Raw genomic sequence first — 20588 nt, 5'->3', positions numbered from 1 at the left:
TTAAAATCCTGTCTTCAGTTGTGATTCGGCTTTGTCTGGAGCCAACGTGATAATTGCAGTGACATCCAAACTAATGGCCCACCAGATGTGGGGCCTTTGCTCCCAGCTTGGGTTTGGCCCCGGGGAAAATTCACCCTCTGCCAAGGGGCTGATCACTGTACTTTGTTCTGAAAAGGAGACTTTTGTATGTTTTACCAGGGCTCAGGGAGTGATGACTAGATCTGCCTTGCTCTGCCCTATAGCCTTAGGGTCTCTGGGCATGTAAAAGGGTGAGACTACAGGAAAGCACAGGGACATAGGAGACGATCAGCTCCTGAGGGCAGGGAGTTTAGTCTGTTTTGTTCTTTGCTGTTTCCATAGAGCCTATAGACTACCCGGCACATAGTAATGGCTCCATAAATGCTTTATGAATGAAGGGCTAGAATCCCAGATGGTCCCTTCAGCCAGCAAGTCCTTCAGTTTGCAAGTTTAGATATAGTTCCCTGGAAGACAAGGAGAGATTTTTGTATTTAGTGGTGATCTTTCTAGCCTGAAGACTTAGTAATTGCCCCATGTGGGCTGGTAGTCTTAGATGCAAGCATTCGATGTTGACAGTCTGGTGGGTTTCATCTTCCTCTCTAAACATCCCTACCCCCATCCCCAGACATGCTGGTTAAGGATGTTTTTTTCCAGAGCCACACAGGTGGTTCCTTTTCTTCCTCACCTTTCCTAGCTCCTCCCTTGGATAAGAAGCAACTCGCGGCAACTAGAGAAAAGCCCGCGTGCAGCAGTGAAGATGCAGTGCAGCCCAAAATAAATAAATTTATTTTAAAAAATTACAAAAAATAAAATTTTAATCTTATAATAGTTTTAGATTTACAGAAAAGTTGCAAAGACAGTACAGAGTTTCCATATACTGCACACCCAGTTTCCCTCCCTGTTAACAAAGTCTTACTTTAGTATGGTACATTTGTCACAACTATTGAGCCATTATTGATATATTATTATTAACGAAAGTCCATATTTTATTCAGATTTTCTTAATTTTTGCGTAATGCCCTTTTTCTTTTCCAGGATACTGCAGTCTATTTAGTCATCATGTCTCCTTAGACTCCTCTTGACTATGACAGTTTCTCAGACTTTCCTTGTTTTTTTGTTTGTTTGTTTGCGGTACGCGGGCCTCTCACTGTTGTGGCCTCTCCCATTGCAAAGCACAGGCTCCGGACGGACGCGCAGGCTCAGCGGCCGTGGCTCACGGGCCCAGCTGCTCGGCAGCATATGGGATCTTCCCGGACCGGGGCAGGAACCCGTGTCCCCTGTATCGGCAGGCAGACTCTCAACCACTGCGCCACCAGGGAAGCCCAACTTTCCTTGTTTTTGATGAACTTGACACTTTCGAAGTATTTGTCAGGTGTTTTGTAGAATGCCCCTCAGTAGGGATTTGCCTGAGATTTCTCGTGATTAGGGTTATGGATTTTGGGGAGGAAACTGCAAAAGTAAAGTACAATTCTCATTACATCATATCAATCAGAATGACTTATTACTGTTGATGTTATTATTGATCATCTGGCTGAGTTTAAGTTTGCTAGGTTTCTTCACTGTAAAGTTATTCCTCCTCCCTTTCCCTACTCTACCCTTTGGAATGAAGTCACTATGTACAGCCCATACTTAAGAAGTGGGAAGTTGTGTTCCACCTCCTTGAAGGTGGGGTATCTACATAAATTATTTGGAATTCCGCAAGAGAGATTTGTCTCTTCTTCCTTGTTTATTTGTTTATTCAGTCAATTCTTTTAAATCAGTACTCATGAATACTTATTTTTTACTTGAGGTTATAATCCAGTAATACTTTATTTTGTTCCTCAGATTGTTCCAATTTTTGTTACTGGGAGCCCTTTCAAGTTGGCTCTTATGTCCCCTTGATATACTTCCATTATTTTGTTTTTATTTGAGTCCTTCCTTTCTTTCTGGTACTGCAAGATGCTCCAGGCTAACATTGTATATTTCTCCAAGGAACTCTGGTTTCTTTTATTACAAAGAAGTTTCACTACTTGAAATTATATTATTTCTTAGCTTTCTATTTGTATCTTCCACTAAAATATTAAGTCCTTAAGCAGGACCTTTTTTGCTTCTTCACTGCTATATCTCTGTTACCTAGAATAGTATCTGGCACATAGCAGGATGTCAATAAACGTTTAGTGAGTGAGTGAATAAATGAGTAAAACCAAGTAGTATACCTTTTTATACAAACATTCTTTTTTTTTTTAACTTTTTAAAAAATAAATATATTTATTTTATTTATTTATTTTTGGCTGCATTGGGTCTTCATTGCTGTGTGCGGGCTTTCTCTAGTTGCAGTGAGCAGGGGCTACTCTTCGTTTCGGTGCACGGGCTTCTCATTTCAGTGGCTTCTCTTGTTGTGGAGCATGGGCTCTAGGCGCGCAGGCTTCAGTAGCTGTGGCACGTGGGCTCAGTAGTTGTGGCTCGCGGGCCCTAGAGCTCAGGCTCGGTATTTGTGGCACACGGGCTTAGTTGCTCCGCAGCATGTGGGATCTTCCTGGACCAGGGCTTGAACCCATGTACACTGCATTGGCAAGTGGACTCTTAACCACTGCGCCACCAGGGAAGCCCTATACATGTATTCTTCATGGTGCTTTTATACTCATAAGAATTTGATTAAAAGATAGATGTATAAATGGATGGATATATAGATGTATGAATCAAAAAAATGAATGAATGAATGACTAAAAAGATGGATAGATTATTGGATGTATATATGAATCAAGAAAGAGATGGAAGTTGATATTACTACTATGCATTCCAGTTTTTCATGATAGAAACTGGGTGGTGGCGGCCTCATTCTTGATTCCTTTCACACTTTCTTCTCCCACATTCAGTCAACCACTAAGTCCTGCCAATTTTACATCTCAAATACCTCTTAAATCCTTTTCCTGTTTTTTAGTCCAACTGCTGTTGCCCTAGAGCAGGCTCTCTTCATCTCTTGCCTGGATGCTGCTATGGCCTCCTAAGTCATCTGCCTTCAGCCTGTTCCTGCCCCCAACACCATCCACATTCCAGCCAGAGGGCTCATATAAAATACGACTTTGCCCGTGTCACTCCTCTGCTTAAACCTTCAGAGTAAAGTCAAAAATCCTTAGCACCTACAATGACACGAACATTGGCCATCTCTCTAGCCTCTCCTCTGCTGTTCTTTACCTTGCACTGATTTGTATGCCTCTGAAATATCAAACTGCTGGTAGTTCCCACCAGGGATCATGCTGCTTCCCTGTTCTGTCCTTTGCTCATACTAGTCCCCCCTGCCTGGAATGCCCTTTCCTAACAATCCATAGCTCAAAATTCTTACCTGTTTCAATGTGGAAAGCATGTAACTTTGTAGTTGTGATTATGTTTATTAGCAGGCCCAAGAATAGAGAGCGAAATTTAAGGAGAGTTGTGCAAGTGAGAGTAAATTGATCTTTAAATTTTGTGCTCTAGGTAGCTCACTTAACTCACCCTTTTCCCTGTCCTCATCTCTTCTCCTAGATTGGGAGCTTCTTGAGGGTAAGAACTTTGTCTTTTATTCCTATAATCCCTAGCACAGTGGCAGGTGCTCAGTAAATGTGGGAAGGAGGAAGGATGAGTTAGAGGTCCACTGCCTGGGCCTTCAAATCCAGACTCTGTCTCTTACTAGTATGGGAATTTGAACAAGTTCCTCTCTGTTCCTCAGTTTCCTTATCTGTTGAAAAGAAATAATAATAATATCTCCATTATAGAATTGTTTTTCCATGTTAAGGGAAATTATCCATTTCATCAAAATTTAAAATTGATTGACCTAAAATTCTTTACAGTATTCTGTTATGATTTAAAATTTTCTACTATATTTACTGCTATGTCCCCTTTAAATTTTTTTGATATTTTTTATTTATGCCTTCTCTTTTTCTTGATTGAGCTTATCAAAAGTTTTTATTGATCTTCTATAGTATCTCTATTTCCTAATTTGTTAAAATTTGGCTTTGTGTTGTGATTTCTTCTTCCTACTGTCTTTTGGATTAGTCTGTTCTTTTTTCATTTCTTGAGTTGGATGCTTTTTTCCAGCTTTTGCTTTTTTTATATAAGCATTTAAATCCACACATTTACCTTTAAGTATCACATTATCTGCTTCCCACAGCTAATTTTAATTTCTAAATATCTTTATTTATTTTTTGGCGGTACGCGGGCCTCTCACTGTTGTGGCCTCTCCCGTTGCGGAGCACAGGCTCCGGACGCGCAGGCTCAGTGGCCGTGACTCATGGGCCCAGCCGCTCCGCGGCATGTTGGGATCTTCCCAGACCAGGGCACGAACCCGTGTCCCCTGCATCGGCAGGCGGACTCTCAACCACTGCGCCAACAGGGAAGCCCTAAATATCTTCATTTTGATTTAATTTTTGTCCCATGAGTCTAGAAGCATTTTCAAATGCATGGGACCCTTGTTATCTTTTTGTTGTTAAGTTCTATTTTGATTAAAGAAAGTGGTTTATTGATTTTCAAAAATATCTGATGAGATGTACTCTTCTGTCTAGTATGTGATCAGTTTTTTAGATGTTCCATAGGTGCTTGAAAGGATAATCATTGGCTGCCTCATAGGGTATTGTGAAGATAAATATTAGATAATACCTATAAAGCCCTTAAAATAATACTTAGCACTTAGATCTGGAGAAGTAGTGGCTTCCATTGTTTTTTTTTTTAAATTAAAAAAAATTATTTATTTTTTGGCTGTATTGGGTCTTTGTTGCTGTGCACGGGCTTTCTCTAGTTGCACCGAGTGGGGGCTACTCTTCATTGCAGTGCACGGGCTTCTCATTGTGGTGGCTTCTTTTGTTGTGAAGCACAGGCTCTAGGCGCATGGGCTTCAGTAGTTGTGGTGTGGGGTCTCAGTAGTTGTGGCTTGCAGGCTCTAGAGCGCAGGCTCAGTAGTTGTGGCACACGGGCTTAGTTGCTCCATAGCATGTGGGATCTTCCCGGACCAGGGCTTGAACCCGTGACCCCTGCATTGGCAGGCGGATTCTTAACCACTGCGTCACCAGGGAAGTCCCCCATTGTTGTTTTGTTGTTATTGTTGGTGGGTGACAGTCTTAGCTGTTGCTCTGTGTGTCACTAGGTGCCCTGGGAATTAGGGAAATTGAGCCCTTTCCTGCAAGTCAGTGCTCTACAATTAAGTAACTGCATTGGCTATAGGCTCGATTAATTTTTGACACACACAGAAAACACCACTCAGCTCATTATAGTAGAAACAGTTCAGAGTTTGAGTCAGACTGACATGCACTGGGGGTCCCGGCATGGCCCCTCACTAGCTGTGTGACACTTCCCCTCCCCCAAACTCCTCTTTCCTTACTTGGGTATGATCTTGGACTTGCAGGGTTGTTCGGAAGATTAGGTTAAATGCTTTCAGCATAGGGCTGGATAAAAAGTAGACCTTTGAGGGCTTCCCTGGTGGCGCAGTGATTGCGAATCTGCCTGCCGATGCAGGGGACACGGGTTCGTGCCCCGGTCCGGGAAGATCCGACATGCTGCGTAGCGGCTGGGCCCGTGAGCCATGGCCGCTGAGCCTTCGCGTCCGGAACCTGTGCTCTGCAACGGGAGAGGCCACAACAGTGAGAGGCCCGCGTACCACAAAAAAAAAAAAAAAAGAGAGAGAGAGAGAGAGAGAAAGTAGACCTTTGATAGTGTTGGTTTCTTTTCCTTTCCTTCTACTGAGCCTGCAAGGAGAGAGAGGAAGGGAAGTTAGAGCTGTAAGGTTACAGCTGTCTCCACTCTCCTTTCCAGGACTTCTCTCCTTAGAAAGCCTAATTTTCATCCATGCAAGGCTGCGCTTCTCTGATGCTCCTCCCTAGGGAGCAACTTGAAACCAGCCTTACTGAGGGAGAGGGAAGAATAAGGGAAGAGGATGTTGACATATGCAAATCAGCACCCAGCCTCCTGCCAAATTAGTGTGACACCTGCTTGGGTAGAATTTTCCTTTTATCTCCTATCCGGAGCGGGCCAATTAATTTTTCAGGCTACCAGTTATCCCATAGATGACAGCTCTTCAGACCCTCAGTGAGAGCAGGGTCAACCTCCTTGGCTGCCACACAAACTTGGGATTTTGCCTTTGCCCTTTCTAGGGTCCCCAGGTAGGCTGAACGTCTCAGGGACATCTCTGTCTTGCCCTCAGCTTTTGCTTCGCTTCCCTCAACACTGACTTTGACCTTTCCTACTTTCTCTCCTTTAAGCCTCAGTCCCAGTGTGCAAAATGGGTTGGTTGGTTTTCCTACTTTTGGATCCAAGGAAAAGGAGGCACGAAACACATGGAGGGCAGAGCCAAAGAGGGCAGAAAAAGGGAAGCCTGGACAGGGGTGTTTCAAAAACAGTCTCAGACAGAGAATTCCCTGGCGGTCCAATGGTTGGGACTCTTTGCTTCCACTGCTCAGGGCATGGGTTCAATCCCTGGTTTGATTGGGGAATCCCTGGGGAACTGAGATCGCGCGGCCAAAAAAAAAAAAAAGAAACCTCAGACAGAGATAGTCACTTTGCCTCCATTCTCGCCACTTCCTTTAGTCCCTTTGCCTCCTGTCATCCTGTCATTTCATCCCTCCCATTCTATTTCCCACACATAGCTCGGACAACGTTCATTTACTCTGCTCCTGCCTCAAGGCTACCAGAGAAAACCACAGAACTGTGCTCATTGGCTCCAGGGTCTGATTTCCAGTCGTGGTCAGGCCTCCAATGTCCCTTGGTTATCTTTTTGTTTTTTTAAAAATCTATCTATCTATTTATTTATTTATTGGCTGCATTGGGTCTTTGTTGCTGTGCACAGGCTTTCTCTATTTGCAGTGAGCGGGGGCTAGTCTTTGTTGTGGTGCGTGGGCTTCTCATTGTCATGGCTTCTCTTGTTGTGGAGCACTGGCTCTAGGCGCTCAGGCTTCAATAGTTGTGTCATGTGGGCTCAGTAGTTGTGATGCATGGGCTTAGTTGCTCCGCGGCATGTGAGATCTTCCTGGGCCAGGGCATGAACCCGTGTCCCTTGCATTGGCAGGCAGATTCTTAACCACTGCACCACCAGGGAAGCCCCCTTGGTTATCTTTGTAATCATCCCCAGCCCTTGATCTCTTTCATTCTTCTGCTATGGGTATTTGGGCTTGTTTCCAGCTTCAGCTGTTACGAATAAGGCAACTATGGATATTCTCATACACTTCTTTTTGTGGACATGTATTTTTCTTTTTCCTGGGTAAATATCTAGGAGTGGAATTGTAGGTTATAGGGTAGGTGTATATGTGTATGTTTAACTTTATAAGAAAGTGCCAACAACTTTCCAAAATGGTGTACCAGTGGGGCCCTTATTAAAAAGCAAGATCCCTGTGCTCTGTGCTGGACTTACTGAATCAGAATATTCCAGGAATAAAGGAGAGACAGCTGTATTTTTAGAAAGCTCCTTCTGTAATTTTAATGCAGCTAGTTCATTAATTGGCATTTGGAAACCCCTGGACAGCACTAAGGATCTTTACTTTCTTGTTTTTCATTCCCTCCTCAGTAAATGTAATTCTGGCTTCCATGTTCACCATGTGTCATGCTTGTAAATAATGAAATAGTTGACTAACAGTGATTTAAGAAGTAAGAACATTTATTTATCTCATATAACAAGAAATCCAGAGGTAAGTAGCTTCAGGTTTGGGTAATTTCACCACTCAGTAATACCATCAAGGGTCCAGGCTTTGGAGAGTTCCCTGGTGGTCCAGTGGTTAGGATTCGGTGCTTTCACTGCTGTGGCCCTGGGTTCAATGCCTGGTTGGGGAACTAAGATCACACACACATACACACAGACAGAAACACACACACAAAGATCCAGGCTTTTCTCATTTGCCTTCCTCAGGGTGTTTGTTCCATTCTTGAGCTTGTCCCTTCCACAGTCCTAAGATGGCTGCCACAGCTCTGAACAGCATGAGCTCATATACAACTTTCAAGGCAGGAAAGGAAGGGGTTGAAGATATATATTGTATTGAAAAGGACAATCTTTTCCATAAGCTTCTAGGCTTATTCCCAAGTCCCTTTGCCCAGAACTAGGTCACTTGTCTATCCTTGGGTTTAAAGGAGTGCGGGAAGGTATACTGAGAAATTATCCAGCCTCCCCTTTAGTGGGAGGTAGTCCTTGTAAGTAGGGAAGGAGGGTGGGAAAATAGCTTTGGGGTAAATAATTAACAGTATCTCCCACAAGACCTCACTACAACTGCTCTTTTGGTCACCTTAATTGCTAGATCCAATGACTTCTCTCCAGTTTTCCTTGTACTTGACCTCTCTGTGATGTTCTACATTGCTGGCTCCCTCTTTCTTGAAACTCTTCTTTTGTTTTCTGCTACATCTCTCTACATCTCACTTCTCCTTGGACTCCTGTCCATTACCTTTCTCCTCTTTTTGGTTGGCATCACCCTGGGTTTTTAACCAGACCCTGTCTGGATACCTCTGAGCTTCTAAACCAAGCAATCCACCCTAACCATGTGACTAAGACCTAATGAGAGCTGTTTGTGGCCTACCCCTTGAATCTTTGTATTTGGCCATGGGCTTCCTTTCCCCCCTATAGTCGTGATTCTCCCTCTGCTATCTATCTCTGGCTCTTCTCTCCATTACAGAGCTATTGCTCTTGATAAGGTTCTTTACTTAAGGACAGAACTTTTTTTTAAGTTATTTATAACTTCCCATAGGGTAGGTCCTGGAACTGAAGGGCCCATTGTTTTCAAACACTCCTGGGGTTTTCAAATAGAAGTTGAATTGCTCCACAAAATTAAGACATGATGTATTTGGAGTCCCAGAGTTTAAAAGATCAAGGAGAGAGACACTAGAGTCAGTTGAGAGCTGGGTGATGGAAGAGTTGAGAAGGACCTTCAACTTATGGCTGCATAAGAGAATTTGGATAGACATGTCTAGACCTGATTTTTCAAGTGAAACCATGTAGGTTGTGACCCCTCTCTGTGACTGCACAAATTTTTATGTAAAACTTCTGAAGCTACCATGTAAGAGTTGTGACTTGATTTCAGACAGACATCAGTGAGGGGGCCAAGGTTTATGAGGCTGGCATTGTGGACAGCGCCACATCTGAGTCACACCCAGACTATTGAAGTCTCTCTCTGATCTCTTAGCCTCCGACCTGAAACTGCTTCCAGCCCACCCTCCATGTAGCTGTCAGAAAGATCTAAGACACAAACCTAGGTCATTTTCTTGTGGGATCTTACCCTGACCATGGATTGAACCCTGTGCCCTGTGTAGTGGGAACACAGTCTTAACCACTGGACCGCCAGGGAAGTCTGCTTTAATCTTTTTTAAAATTTATTTTTCTTTAATTATTTGGCTGCACTGGGTCTTAATTGCGGCTTGAGGGATCTTCGTTGCTGCTTGCGGGATCTTTAGTGGTGTGTGGAATTTTTAGTTGCAGCATGCGGGATCTTTTAGTTCTGGCATGCAGAATCTTTAGTTGCAGTATGCGACCTCTTAGTTGCGGCATGTGGGATTTAGTTCCCAGACCAGGGATTGAACTGGGACCCCTGCATTGGGAGCGTGGAGTCTTAGCCCCTGGACTACCAGGGAAGTCCCCTGCTTAAATCTTTTAATGACTCTCTAGTTAGTGTTTTTCAAACCTGGGGCTCATGGATCACTGTGGATGTATTCTCAGGGGTCTTCAGTACCCTTTAAGAAATGTATTATTTGGGACTTCCCTGGTGGTCCAGTGATTGAGAATCCGCCTTCCAATGCAGGGGACACGGGTTCAATCCCTGGTCAGGGAACTAAGATCCCATGTGCCACGGGCAACTAAGCCCACGTGCTCTAAAGCTTTCACACCGCAACTAGAGAGCCAGCATGCCACAACTACTGAGCCCTGTGCTGCAATGTAAGGTCCCGCATGCCGCAACGAAGATCCTGCATGCCACAACTGAGACCCGATGCAGCCAAATAAATGAATAAATATTAAAAAAAGAAATGTATTATTTAATTTCGGGATTAATTTTTTTAAATGTAAACATAGTCTGTAATACCCAGATGACTACCTTATAGCCAAACACTTTGAGATTTTAGTGTTGGTTTGCACTTGTATTTATTGATTGGGTTGGTGAGAAGTGATCTTCTGAAATGACAGCATTTAATTTTTTAAATAATTAATTAATTAATTAATTTGTCTGCGTTGGGTCTTCATTGCTGTGCGCGGGCTTTCTCTAGTTGTGGCGAGTGGGGGCTACTCTTCATTGCAGTGTGTGGGCTTCTCATTGCAGTGGCTTCTCTTGTTGTGGAGCATGGGCTCTAGGTGTGTGGGCTTCAGTAGTTGTGGCACACAGGCTCAGTAGTTGTGGCTCATGGGCTCTAGAGTGCAGGCTCAGTAGTTGTGGCGCACGGGCTTAGTTGCTCTGTAGCATGTGGGATCTTCCTGGACCAGGGCTCAAATCTATGTCCCCTGCATTGGCAGGCAGATTCTTAACCACTACGCCACCAGGGAAGTCCCCAGCATTTAATTTTTAATGCTGTAATTATTTTTATCTCATTGTTCAAAGATATATCCTCAGCACCCAGAACAGTGTCTGGCACATTGTAGGTATTCAGTAAAGATTTGTTGAATAAATGAATGAAGGAAGCATCTCAAACTGGTTTCTGATATCCTTGGGGATTCGCTACAGTTCGAGATCTCCTTAGCATGGCATGTGAGGCTCTTCACAATCAAGCTAGGAATACTCGACTGGTAATTTTACCAGACAGTCTGGGCAGGATGTGGAGGCGTAGTCCTTTTTAGAAAATAAAAAAGCAAAAGTATAAAGGATTTATGTACATTCTGACAGGGCAGACATGATATGCAAATTACTTGCAAATATAATGCAGATGGCATGCAACTCCTCATGCAAATGAGTGTCCTGTCTTTGGAAACAACTGCTGGAGCATTCACTAATTTGTCTGTGATACTGGCAGTAAATCTTTTAAGGGCTTAGGATGCAAGTTGCTTTGGTGGGGATGTGTGTATACTGGGGAGGAGGAGGTGGTGGGAGGAAGTCTCTTAAATGTCAGTGTGGTGCTTGCTGTAAGCCTGAAGCTTAGTATGAAGCTTAATACAGTATGCAGCTTAATATGAAGTTATTCTTCCATGATATTCCAAAGACTGGCTTTTTGGATTCGGCAGAGGGTGTGGGGGCAATGAAATGCAACTCCTTGTACCCTTTCAACTCTTTGGCAACCTCACATCTTCTGTCCCACCCATCTCACACTGCCCAAGCTCTGGTCTACTGGAGCAGAGAGTCAGAAATCCCTGGCCTCAGGTCCTCACCATGAGGACTGCAGAAGAGCCTATGATAAGAGCTCTTGTAAATCATGTCTGAGGGAGGTTAATGTGGTGGGAGGATGTGGTGTTCTGCATTTCCTAATCTCATGACAAGAAAAATTTAGCTGAATTTCGGCTAGACCTATTTGAAAAAGATGGTTGGTTACAAGAAGCATGGGGGCTTTCTGAGAAATATTGCTGCTTAATTTCAATGCCAATGATGCAGTATCTCACTAAGTTGGAAGCTTACTTGGAAATCTAAAGGAAAAAAATGTCAACTGTGATTTTTTTCATTATAAAACCTGTTCTTCCCTGTTCCTGATATAAAAGGAAATTTTTGGTTACACAGACTCTTCTACAATGATTATAACAATGTTGGGCAAATGAAATAAAAGAGCCTCTAGTAGATACACTTTGAAATAACTCAAAATCTGTTTTTTCTCTGACACTTTGCTTTGCAATCAGAACTGGGTTCAAATTCCCACCTCCCGGATACACAAACTTGGCAACTTACTCAACTTTTCTGAGGCTCAGTTTCCTCATCTGTAAAATAGGAATAATAGTAGAAACCTCATGAAGTTGCTAGCAGGGTTAAATGAGATAATGCATGTACTTAGCACAGTGCCTGGGTCACAGTAAGCATTCAGTAAAGTAGTTATTTGCAGTGGTCATCTGTGGATTTGCTGCCTCGAGTCCATTCACCCTGCATCTGCTATCTGTTCCACGTTCCCTTCTGGTGAAACATCATTCTCTCCTCAGTCCGTGTTGTTCTAGTGAAACTGACTCCACCCTCAGCACCAGGAGTAGAGCCCGTGACTTAGGTTTAAACCAATCAGACGATTCCATCCTCCAGGCCACAGTGATTGATTAAAAAATGGGGCCATACATGGAGTTACCATATGATCCAGCAATTCTACTCCTAGGTGTATACCCAAGGGAATTTAAAACAGGTCTTCAAATAAAAATTTGTATAGGAATGTTCATAGCAGCATTATTCATAACAATGAAAAATGGAAACAACCCAAATGTCCATAATGTGATGAGTGGATAAATAAAATGTTGGTATATTCATACAAGGGTAATATTATTCAGCCATAAAAAGGAATGAAGTACTAATTCATGCTACAACATGGATGAAACTTGAAAACATTGTGCTAAGTGAAAGAACACAGGCCATATGTTATATGATTCCATTTATATGAAATATGCAGAATAGGCAAAGCTACAGGGACGGAAAGTACACTAGTGACTGCCAGGGATTGGAGGAAGGGAGAATGGGGATGATTGCTAATGGGTCTGGGGTTTCTCTTTGAGGTGCTGAAAATGTTTTGGAATTAGATAGTGGTGATAATTGTACAACATTGTGAGTACGCTAAAAACTACTGAATTTCATACTTTAAAAGGATGAATTTTTAGTAAATGAATTATGTCAATTAAAAAAATACTAAACTTGGGACTTCCCTGGTGGTCCAGTGGTTAAGATTATGCCCTTCCACTGCTGGGAGTGCAGGTTCCATCCCTGGTTGGGGAAGTTCCTCATGCCGCGTGGTGCAGCCAAAAAACTGCCCCCCAAAACAAAAAACACTAAACTTAAAAAATAAGGGCACATGACTCAAGCAGGCCAATGAGAGCCAATAAGACTCAATCCAATTATTTAGAGCTATAAGGGTAGCAAACTAGTTTCCCTCTTGCAGGTCTCCAACTTGAGAGAATACAGGGTCTGAACGTGCTGACCTGTCTTGCTTTGTGTAGAGCCTGAGACTGAATTATCCCACCCAGGTGATAGTAGAGCCAAGCCATGGAAAGATCAAGACCTGGTTATACATTGGAGTTTGTCTGTGACCTTCCTGGTTTTAGGACTGAAAGTCCTGTGTCCCATGTTGGTCACCCTAGTTGGAGCTCTAAACCTACCTCTGCTTGACACTCAGGACTCTGCCTGTAGACTCTCCACGTACGTGAGTCAATACATTCCCTTTTTGTTTTAGCAAGTGTCATGGGTTGGGTTTTCCAGAGGCAGGAACTGAGACTGGGTTCAGGGTTCCAGATGTTCATAGGGAACAATACCTATGAAAGGCAGGAGGCAGAAGAAGATTGGGTGGAGGAAGAAGTCCTTCGCCAATCCAAGAGAGAGCTCTGGAACTAGTATTGCCCTTCAGAGAGTCCCACACTGAACCAAAATGGTGGGCCCACTATATGCTTCTTTGTTTCTTTTCACCTGCAAACTTATAGTCATCCTTCAAGTCTCAGTCTAAATGTTACCTTTCGGGGGGAGTCCTTTCCTGGAGCCATCAGTGTTGTTAAAGTCCCATGGCATTTAGAGCATATGTAGCAATCTGATTAACTAGTAATTGTTTTTTTGTTTTATGTTGTCTTCCTCGCAGTCTTCTAGCTTCATGAAGGAAGGGACTGTTCTGGCTAGCTATTTCTAGGTAACAAACTACCCCAAACCTTAGTGGCCTAAAGCAGAGGTTGGCATAGCAGGACCCATGTGCCACATCCAGCCTACCACCTGTTTTTTTGGTTGTTGTTTTTAAATTAATTAATTAATTTATTTATTTTTGGCTGCACTGGGTCTTCGTTGCTGCGTGGGTTTTCTGTAGTTGCGGCGAGTGGGGGCTACTCTTTGTTGCGATGCGCAGGCTTCTCATTGCGGTGGCTTCTCTTGTTGCGGAACACGGGCTCTAGGCACGTGGGCTTCAGTAGTTGTGGCACACGGGCTTCAGTAGTTGCGGCTCACAGGCTCTAGAATGCAGGCTCAGTAGTTGTGGTGCACAACTACTGAGTTGTGGGCTTAGTTGCTTTGCGGCATGTGGGATCCTCCTGGACCAGGGCTCGAACCCGTGTCCTCTGCATTGGCAGGTGGCTTCTTAACCACTGCACCACACCTGTTTTTATATAACTGAAAAATTAAGAACTTTTTTCACATTTTTAAGCGGTTGTAAAAGAAACCCCCTAAACAAGAACAATATGTGACAGAGTTGGTACGTGGCCCACAAAGCCTAAAGTATTTACTATCTGGCCCTTTATAGAAGAGGTTTGCCAAAACAACCATTCTGTTACATCGCATGATTTTGTGCAACAGGACTTCAGAAAGGGTTTGGTTGGATGATTCTTCTGCTCTATGTGATATTGACTGGCACCGCTCATCGGCACTCAGCTAGAAATTGGTCTGGTCTAGAGGGTCCAAGAAGGCTTCACTCATATGTCTGGTACCTTGGCAAGTCAGCTGGAAGCCTGGGCTCACCTGGGCCCCTTTCCGTACTGTCCCTCCCTCAGAGTGATTGGACTTATGAAAGAGTGGCTCAGGTATCCAAAAAACCAAAATGGAAACTCTGAAAGATGGGGCTTATAATTGAAGAGTGTCACTTCTTCTGTACTCCATTGGTCAAAGCAGTCACAGGCCAACCCAGATTCAAAGGGAGGGGAAATATAACCCACCTCTGAATGACAGGAGTGCAAAAAAGTTGAGGCTTTCTTTAATTTACTTGAGGACTAAGTCAGCTCACTCACCATATATTGCCAGCTCTTAGCATACCAACCACCTGGCTTATGAACTCAATAAATTTGTTAACTAATGGATATACTCTGGTAGATAAAAGCTGACCTATTTGTAATATGAAAATATTAGATTTGCAGCTAGATCAAAGCTGAGGTCTAACTGGACTCTCAGAAGCACTCCATTCCACATGTTCCATGGGTCATCTCTACCATGCCGCATCTCTCAGAGTATTTGAACTTCAGTTTCCTTTTTGGTTAATGAGGGACAATGTATCCTGCATCTCACAGGATTCCTATGAGAATTAAATGGTATAATGAATGCAAGAAAGTGATATAAACTGTAAAGTTCTGTTTAACATTAGGTTGTCATTATTATCGTTGTTCCCCAGGATGAGGAGTGGACAAGGCCAGAGCCCCTAGATCCCCAGCCCTGGAGAAGGACCCCTTAACCTTACCCCACTCTTCAGCTCTGCCAGTTCCTGAGGAACACACATTAGGAGGGTTCCCATGGCTGTGCAGTCCAGTTCTAGCCAGGGAAGATTTATTTCCCCACAGTGGCTCTAATGATGGTTCGATGGGTCTCATAATTCCATAATGATCTTGGTGCCAATGCCTCCCACCCTGGGCGTCTCTGCAGAGGCTGTGGGGAAATGGGAAGCCACACTAGGTAAACAAATAAGAATGATTAGTTGCATGTGACCAGCCCCTTGACACCTGAGCTGGCCTGTTGTGTGCTCCAACATATGGACTAATAAAGACACTGCTGAGAAAAACCACATTCAACTTGTCACTCTAACCCGGCTCAGAAAATGCAGTATTCTTTTCCCCAGAAGAACCCCCTTGAAACCCTCTGTCCCAGAGACACTGCCATACCTTTTGTTTTTTTGTGTCTCATTTTTGACTGGAAGGAGGATTTGTCTGCCTTAGTAATACCTCTTCTAACCTTTCTGCAAAAGCTCCTATAGAGTCTGGGCATGATGTATAATATGTGTGTAATATGTGTACGTCTGAGAGTGGGATAATTACTTAGAATATAAGTAGGGATATAAAGCCGGATCCCCTGTGTGAGTCTATAAGTACCCACATGTGTATATGTGTGTGAGTTAACTTTGCCCAGCTTCTAGCACAACATCTGTGTAGCCAACAGGCATGGAAAAGAATAGTAATAACTGAGAACTATTCAGCACTTACTGTGCCAGGCACCGGGCTGAATGCTTTATATATATTATCCCATTTAATCTCCATAACAATTACTGAGGTGAGTACTAATATTATCTCCTTTTTACAAATAAGGAAACACACCTCTAACATTGCTTAAAGTTAAAGCAACTTGCTTAGCTAGTGAGGGGCAGTCACGACTTAAAACGTCTGTCCAATTTCAAAGCCTGTTCTTACACTGCTCTACAACCCCAATTCTAGGCTCTCTGCTGACAACGATATTGGATTTGATGATCCAACGTCCTGTGACGTGCCACATGGCAAGCCTTATTCTCCACATGTGATCTCCCAAAGCTTTGGTGCTTGGGGACCTTTATTAGGGACAATGTCAGAGGAGAGAAGGGTTCAACCAATAGAGTACGGCAGAAATAATGCTACGTGACTTCTGAGGCTAGATCGTAAAAATACCATGCACCTTAATGCTTGGTTCTCTTGGGATGCTCATTCTTGGAAACCAGCCACTAAGTTGTGAGGAGGCCAAGCAGATCCTGGGAGAGGCCACTTGTCAGTGTCTTGGCTGACAGCCCCAGCTGAGGTCCCAACTGACAGCCAGAGGCAACTGCCAGCCATGTGAGTGAGAACCATGCCTTAGTTGAGCCACGCCAGTGGACAGTGCATAGAGCAGAGTCTATTCTTCCCTGCCAAGCCCTGCCCAAATTGCTAAATAAATGACTGTGGATGCTTTGTTATGCGGCTGTAGCTGTCTGCTCTGTGTGTGTGTTCCTGTGATTCAGTGCCTTTGTGGGTGCCCATAGGCAGTACATTTGTGTCAAATGTCTGTGTACATGAGTAGGTGTGTGGTTGAAGGTGTTTCTGGAGACAGAATCATGGTTCTTGGGGTTTAGCTTTGGCCTCAGTGGGAGCTGTTTGGTGAGAACCCTTTGAATTTTTTTTTTTTTTTCGGTATGCGGGCCTGTCACTGTTGTCGCCTCTCCCGTTGCGGAGCACAGGCTCCGGACGCGCAGGCTCAGCGGCCATGGCTCACGGGCCCAGCCGCTCCGCGGCATGTGCGATCTTCCCGGACCGGGGCACGAACCTGTGTCCCCTACATCGGCAGGTGGACTCGCAACCACTGCACCACCAGGGAAGCCCAACCCTTTGAATCTTGTCTGTCTTCTGAGTCTCTTCTTTTGTGTGCTTTCCCTTTGAACCAGAGAGGCCTGTTTAGCTGAAAGCAAGTGCAGCTTAAATTTACTTACCTTTTTCTGGCCAAAACCCCCTGGAGATGCCAAAGCCTTCTAGCAGGTGGGAGGCTGCCATCCAGAGGCCTCACATCCCTTTCTCAGGGGCTGAAAACACTGTTTTTAAAATTCTCCTTTTCTGCTACTGAGGCCTTCAGAAATGCACCTGAGCAAAGCACAGACACTGGGGTCGTTGATGTCTCCTGGGTTAGAGAGACCTAGAATTCCTGACTGGCACCAAGGAAGCTGCTGATGGGCTCAAGTGTGCCCAGTCCCAGGGCAGAGGTCATCTCATCTTTGCCCTGCCTTAGCTGCTGCCACCTACTCCATCTGAGTGCAGCACAGGTAGTAGAGGACCCTGGTTCAGACGGCCAGTTCCTCTTGGTCTCCTCGGCAGTGCCCCTCAGCTTTTATTTTTTTTTGCGGTACGCGGGCTTCTCACTGTTGTGACCTCTCCCGTTGCGGAGCACAGGCTCCGGAAGCGCAGGCTCAGCAGCCATGGCTCACGGGCCCAGCCACTCCGTGGCATGTGGGATCTTCCTGGACCGGGGCACGAACCTGTGTCCCCGGCATCGGCAGGCGGACTCTCAACCACTGCGCCACCAGGGAAGCCCCTCCCCTCAGCTTCTTGCTTCTTCCATGCTGGCAGCTCGATTTAGCTTTTCTGGGAACGCAGAGAGCTCTCTCTAGCTTCACAGTCCTGCCCTTGCACTGACTCTCAGCCTCTCAGGACCTCTAAAGCACTGTTTCTAACAGAGCTTTTAGCGGTGATGGAAATGTTTCATAATCTGCACTGTCTAATATGGTAGACATTAGCCACATGTGGCTCTTGAGCACTTGAAATGTGACTGGTGTGACTAAGGAACTGAGCTTAAAATTTTATTTAATTTTAATTAATTTCAATCTAAATACTGCATGTGGCTATTGGCTACTGTGTTGGACAGCACAGCTCTGAAGAGTTCAGAGAGAAGAGTTTTTCTTTTATTTGTAAAATGGGGATAAAAATTGGCCCCATCTGCCTCATAGGGCTGTCTGAAGCAAACAAGATGATGAATGTGAAAAAGTTTTATTCACATAAGGGATCTGGAAAGATAGACAGAAGTGTGAACTTATAGCTTTTTGTTAAAATTTCTGTTTTATGGCCCTTGCTGGACTGTGTTGATTTGATCTGTTTACATTTCTGTGTCTCTCATCTGACTCTGAGCTCTTTAAGGGTAAGAACAGGTGGGATAGTATCAGAGATGTATCCTCACCGCATGTAGCACAGTACTCATGTTCAAGTAAATAAAATGTCTGGAGTTCAGAAGTGATTCCTGGCAGCAGGATTTAAAGTGTATGGTGAGGAACTTCCCTGGTGGCGCAGTGGTTAAGACTCTCCATGCTCCCAATGCAGGGGGCCCGGGTTCGATCCCTGGCCAGGGAACTAGATCCCACATGCACGTCGCAACTAAGAGTTTGTATGCCACAGCTAAGGAGCCCTCCTGCTGCAACTAAGACCTGCTGCAACCAAATAAATTAATTAAATAAATTAAAAAAAATAAAGTGTATGGTGAGAGCTGGGATTGGGGGGTACACACAGAGGAGGGGGCAGGACAATGGGGTGGTGAGACAGAGAGCTAGGGCTCCGGCTCCCCACACTCAACATTCTAGGGCCATCCAGAGAGAGCAGGGAGCCAATTCCTGATGTCAGGAATGCTTTCACACAACTGGGTATCAGGCTTGTCAGAGATTAATTGGGAAAGTTTGATCAGAGGAGAAATGATCTATCCACACATTTTGCTTGTTGAGGTAGGCCAGATCGATCATATAAATCTCTGCCTAGCCAGGGCTCTGGGGGTGGGTGCTGCTGTGGTTTCCTTTAATTGATGGTGGCAAGGTTGAAGGTGGTTCCCCAGGCTCTTTACCTTTCCAAGGTTTTGCTCTTCTGGGGAGTGAAAGAGGGAACTTGGAAGCTCTCCAACAGAGTTGTAAGGGACAGAAGGCTTTTTAGTTGTTGTTTACTTATTGAAAAGGAAATTTAAAACTTATTTCTGCTCAATTCCAAGAGTAATACAGGGAAACAGAGAAGAGACCAACGTAATCCCACCACCCAATCTGATCCTTGGATTTCAAACTTTCCACCTTTACAGTGGTCCTCCTTGTTTGGGGGCCACAAGAGTAGAGGCAATCTGCTTAGGCCCAGCCCTGCACTCTGATTTTAGCAGCTCAATAGGCTTGAGCTTGGAGCTAGTTGCCCTGGGAAGGGGTTCTCAATCAGGGCTTTTAGAGGTTTGGGGATTGGGGGGATACAGAATTTTCCTTCTGCACATATTTGAGCTGGTTAGATCTGTCCCAAGAAGGAAGCCAGGCTCCTGTGAGTGTTGGCAGCTCTGTGTCCAGCTGGACTCTTCTCTTGGCTCATGCATTTAAGTATGAATTCTGAGATTTGAGTTATTCTATTTTTAAGCATCTTACTCTTGTAGTACTTTATTAATATCTTTTTTATAACTTGTGTCAGGCTCAGTTGTAATTTATATGTTCACTATGCAATGTACCACTGATGCAGTAAATACTTGTTGAACATTTATTATCTGTCCTCGTGGTACTAGGCAGTGACACAAACTAGAATTATTCCTGGGCCCAGCTATTCTCACCAGCCTCCTGGGTGTTCCATGGGAAAAGTGAGCTGTTCCCTGTCCTTTCCCACCCAGTCCCAGAGAAGTATCTTATGTAGGTTTTTCTAATAAAGTGGCACTACTCACTGAAGCCTAGGGGCTTGTTCTCTCTTCCCAGGCTACTAACCAAAGTTTGTTCATGGCTGTGAAGTCAATCTTCCATCTGCTTGAAGTAAACATAATCAAGAAAGTAGATTAACTGCTAGAAGCTCACATAATACATGGAAAAGGGAAAGGAACTAAACAGATAGGTTGATTGTTTGCTCTTATTGTTTAGATTATCCTTTCTCTGACTTAAATTCCCAGTTATAGCACTTTCAGACTGTATGAACTTGTATGTCTTTCAACCTCTTTGAGCCACAGCTTCCCCATCTATAAAAAGGGGGTGACAGCTCTGATCTTAAGAAGTTATGAGGGGCTTCCCTGGTGGCGCAGTGGTTAAGAATCTGCCTGTCAATGCAGGGGACACGGGTTCGAGCCCTGGTCCAGGAAGATCCCACATGCCGCAGAGCAACTAAGCCCGTGCACCACAACAACTGAGCCTGCGCCCTAGAGCCCGCGAGCCACAACTACTGAAGGCCGCACGCCTAGAGCCCATGCTCCACAACGAGAGAAGCCATCGCAATGAGAAGCCTGTGCACTGCAACGAAGAGTAGCCCCCACTCGCCGCAACTAGAGAAAGCCCGCCTTCAGCAACAAAGATCCAACGCAGCCAAAAAAAAAAAAAAAAGAAGTTATAAGAAGTAAATATAATGTATAC

At 44.3% G+C, this 20588-nt stretch overlaps 1 protein-coding gene and 1 long non-coding RNA gene across 3 annotated transcripts in view; one reads left to right on the top strand and one right to left on the bottom strand.

The window, feature by feature from the left end:
* The window catches only part of SIL1 (SIL1 nucleotide exchange factor), a 296046-nt gene that overhangs the window by 27549 nt on the left and 247909 nt on the right, over positions 1-20588 (top strand). The window lies entirely within an intron of this gene.
* On the bottom strand, positions 12231-20066 carry LOC141278328 (uncharacterized). Its single transcript, XR_012330875.1, has 4 exons — positions 19916-20066; positions 17193-17340; positions 15231-15415; positions 12231-14176 (listed from the first exon to the last, which is right to left on the bottom strand). It is a non-coding gene; the product is annotated as an uncharacterized lncRNA (long non-coding RNA).

This window comes from Tursiops truncatus, chromosome 3 (genome assembly GCF_011762595.2).
Source record: "Tursiops truncatus isolate mTurTru1 chromosome 3, mTurTru1.mat.Y, whole genome shotgun sequence".
NCBI lineage: Eukaryota > Metazoa > Chordata > Mammalia > Artiodactyla > Delphinidae > Tursiops > Tursiops truncatus.
Note: the sequence above shows the minus strand (reverse complement) of the source record. Positions and strands in the feature narration are given on the sequence as shown.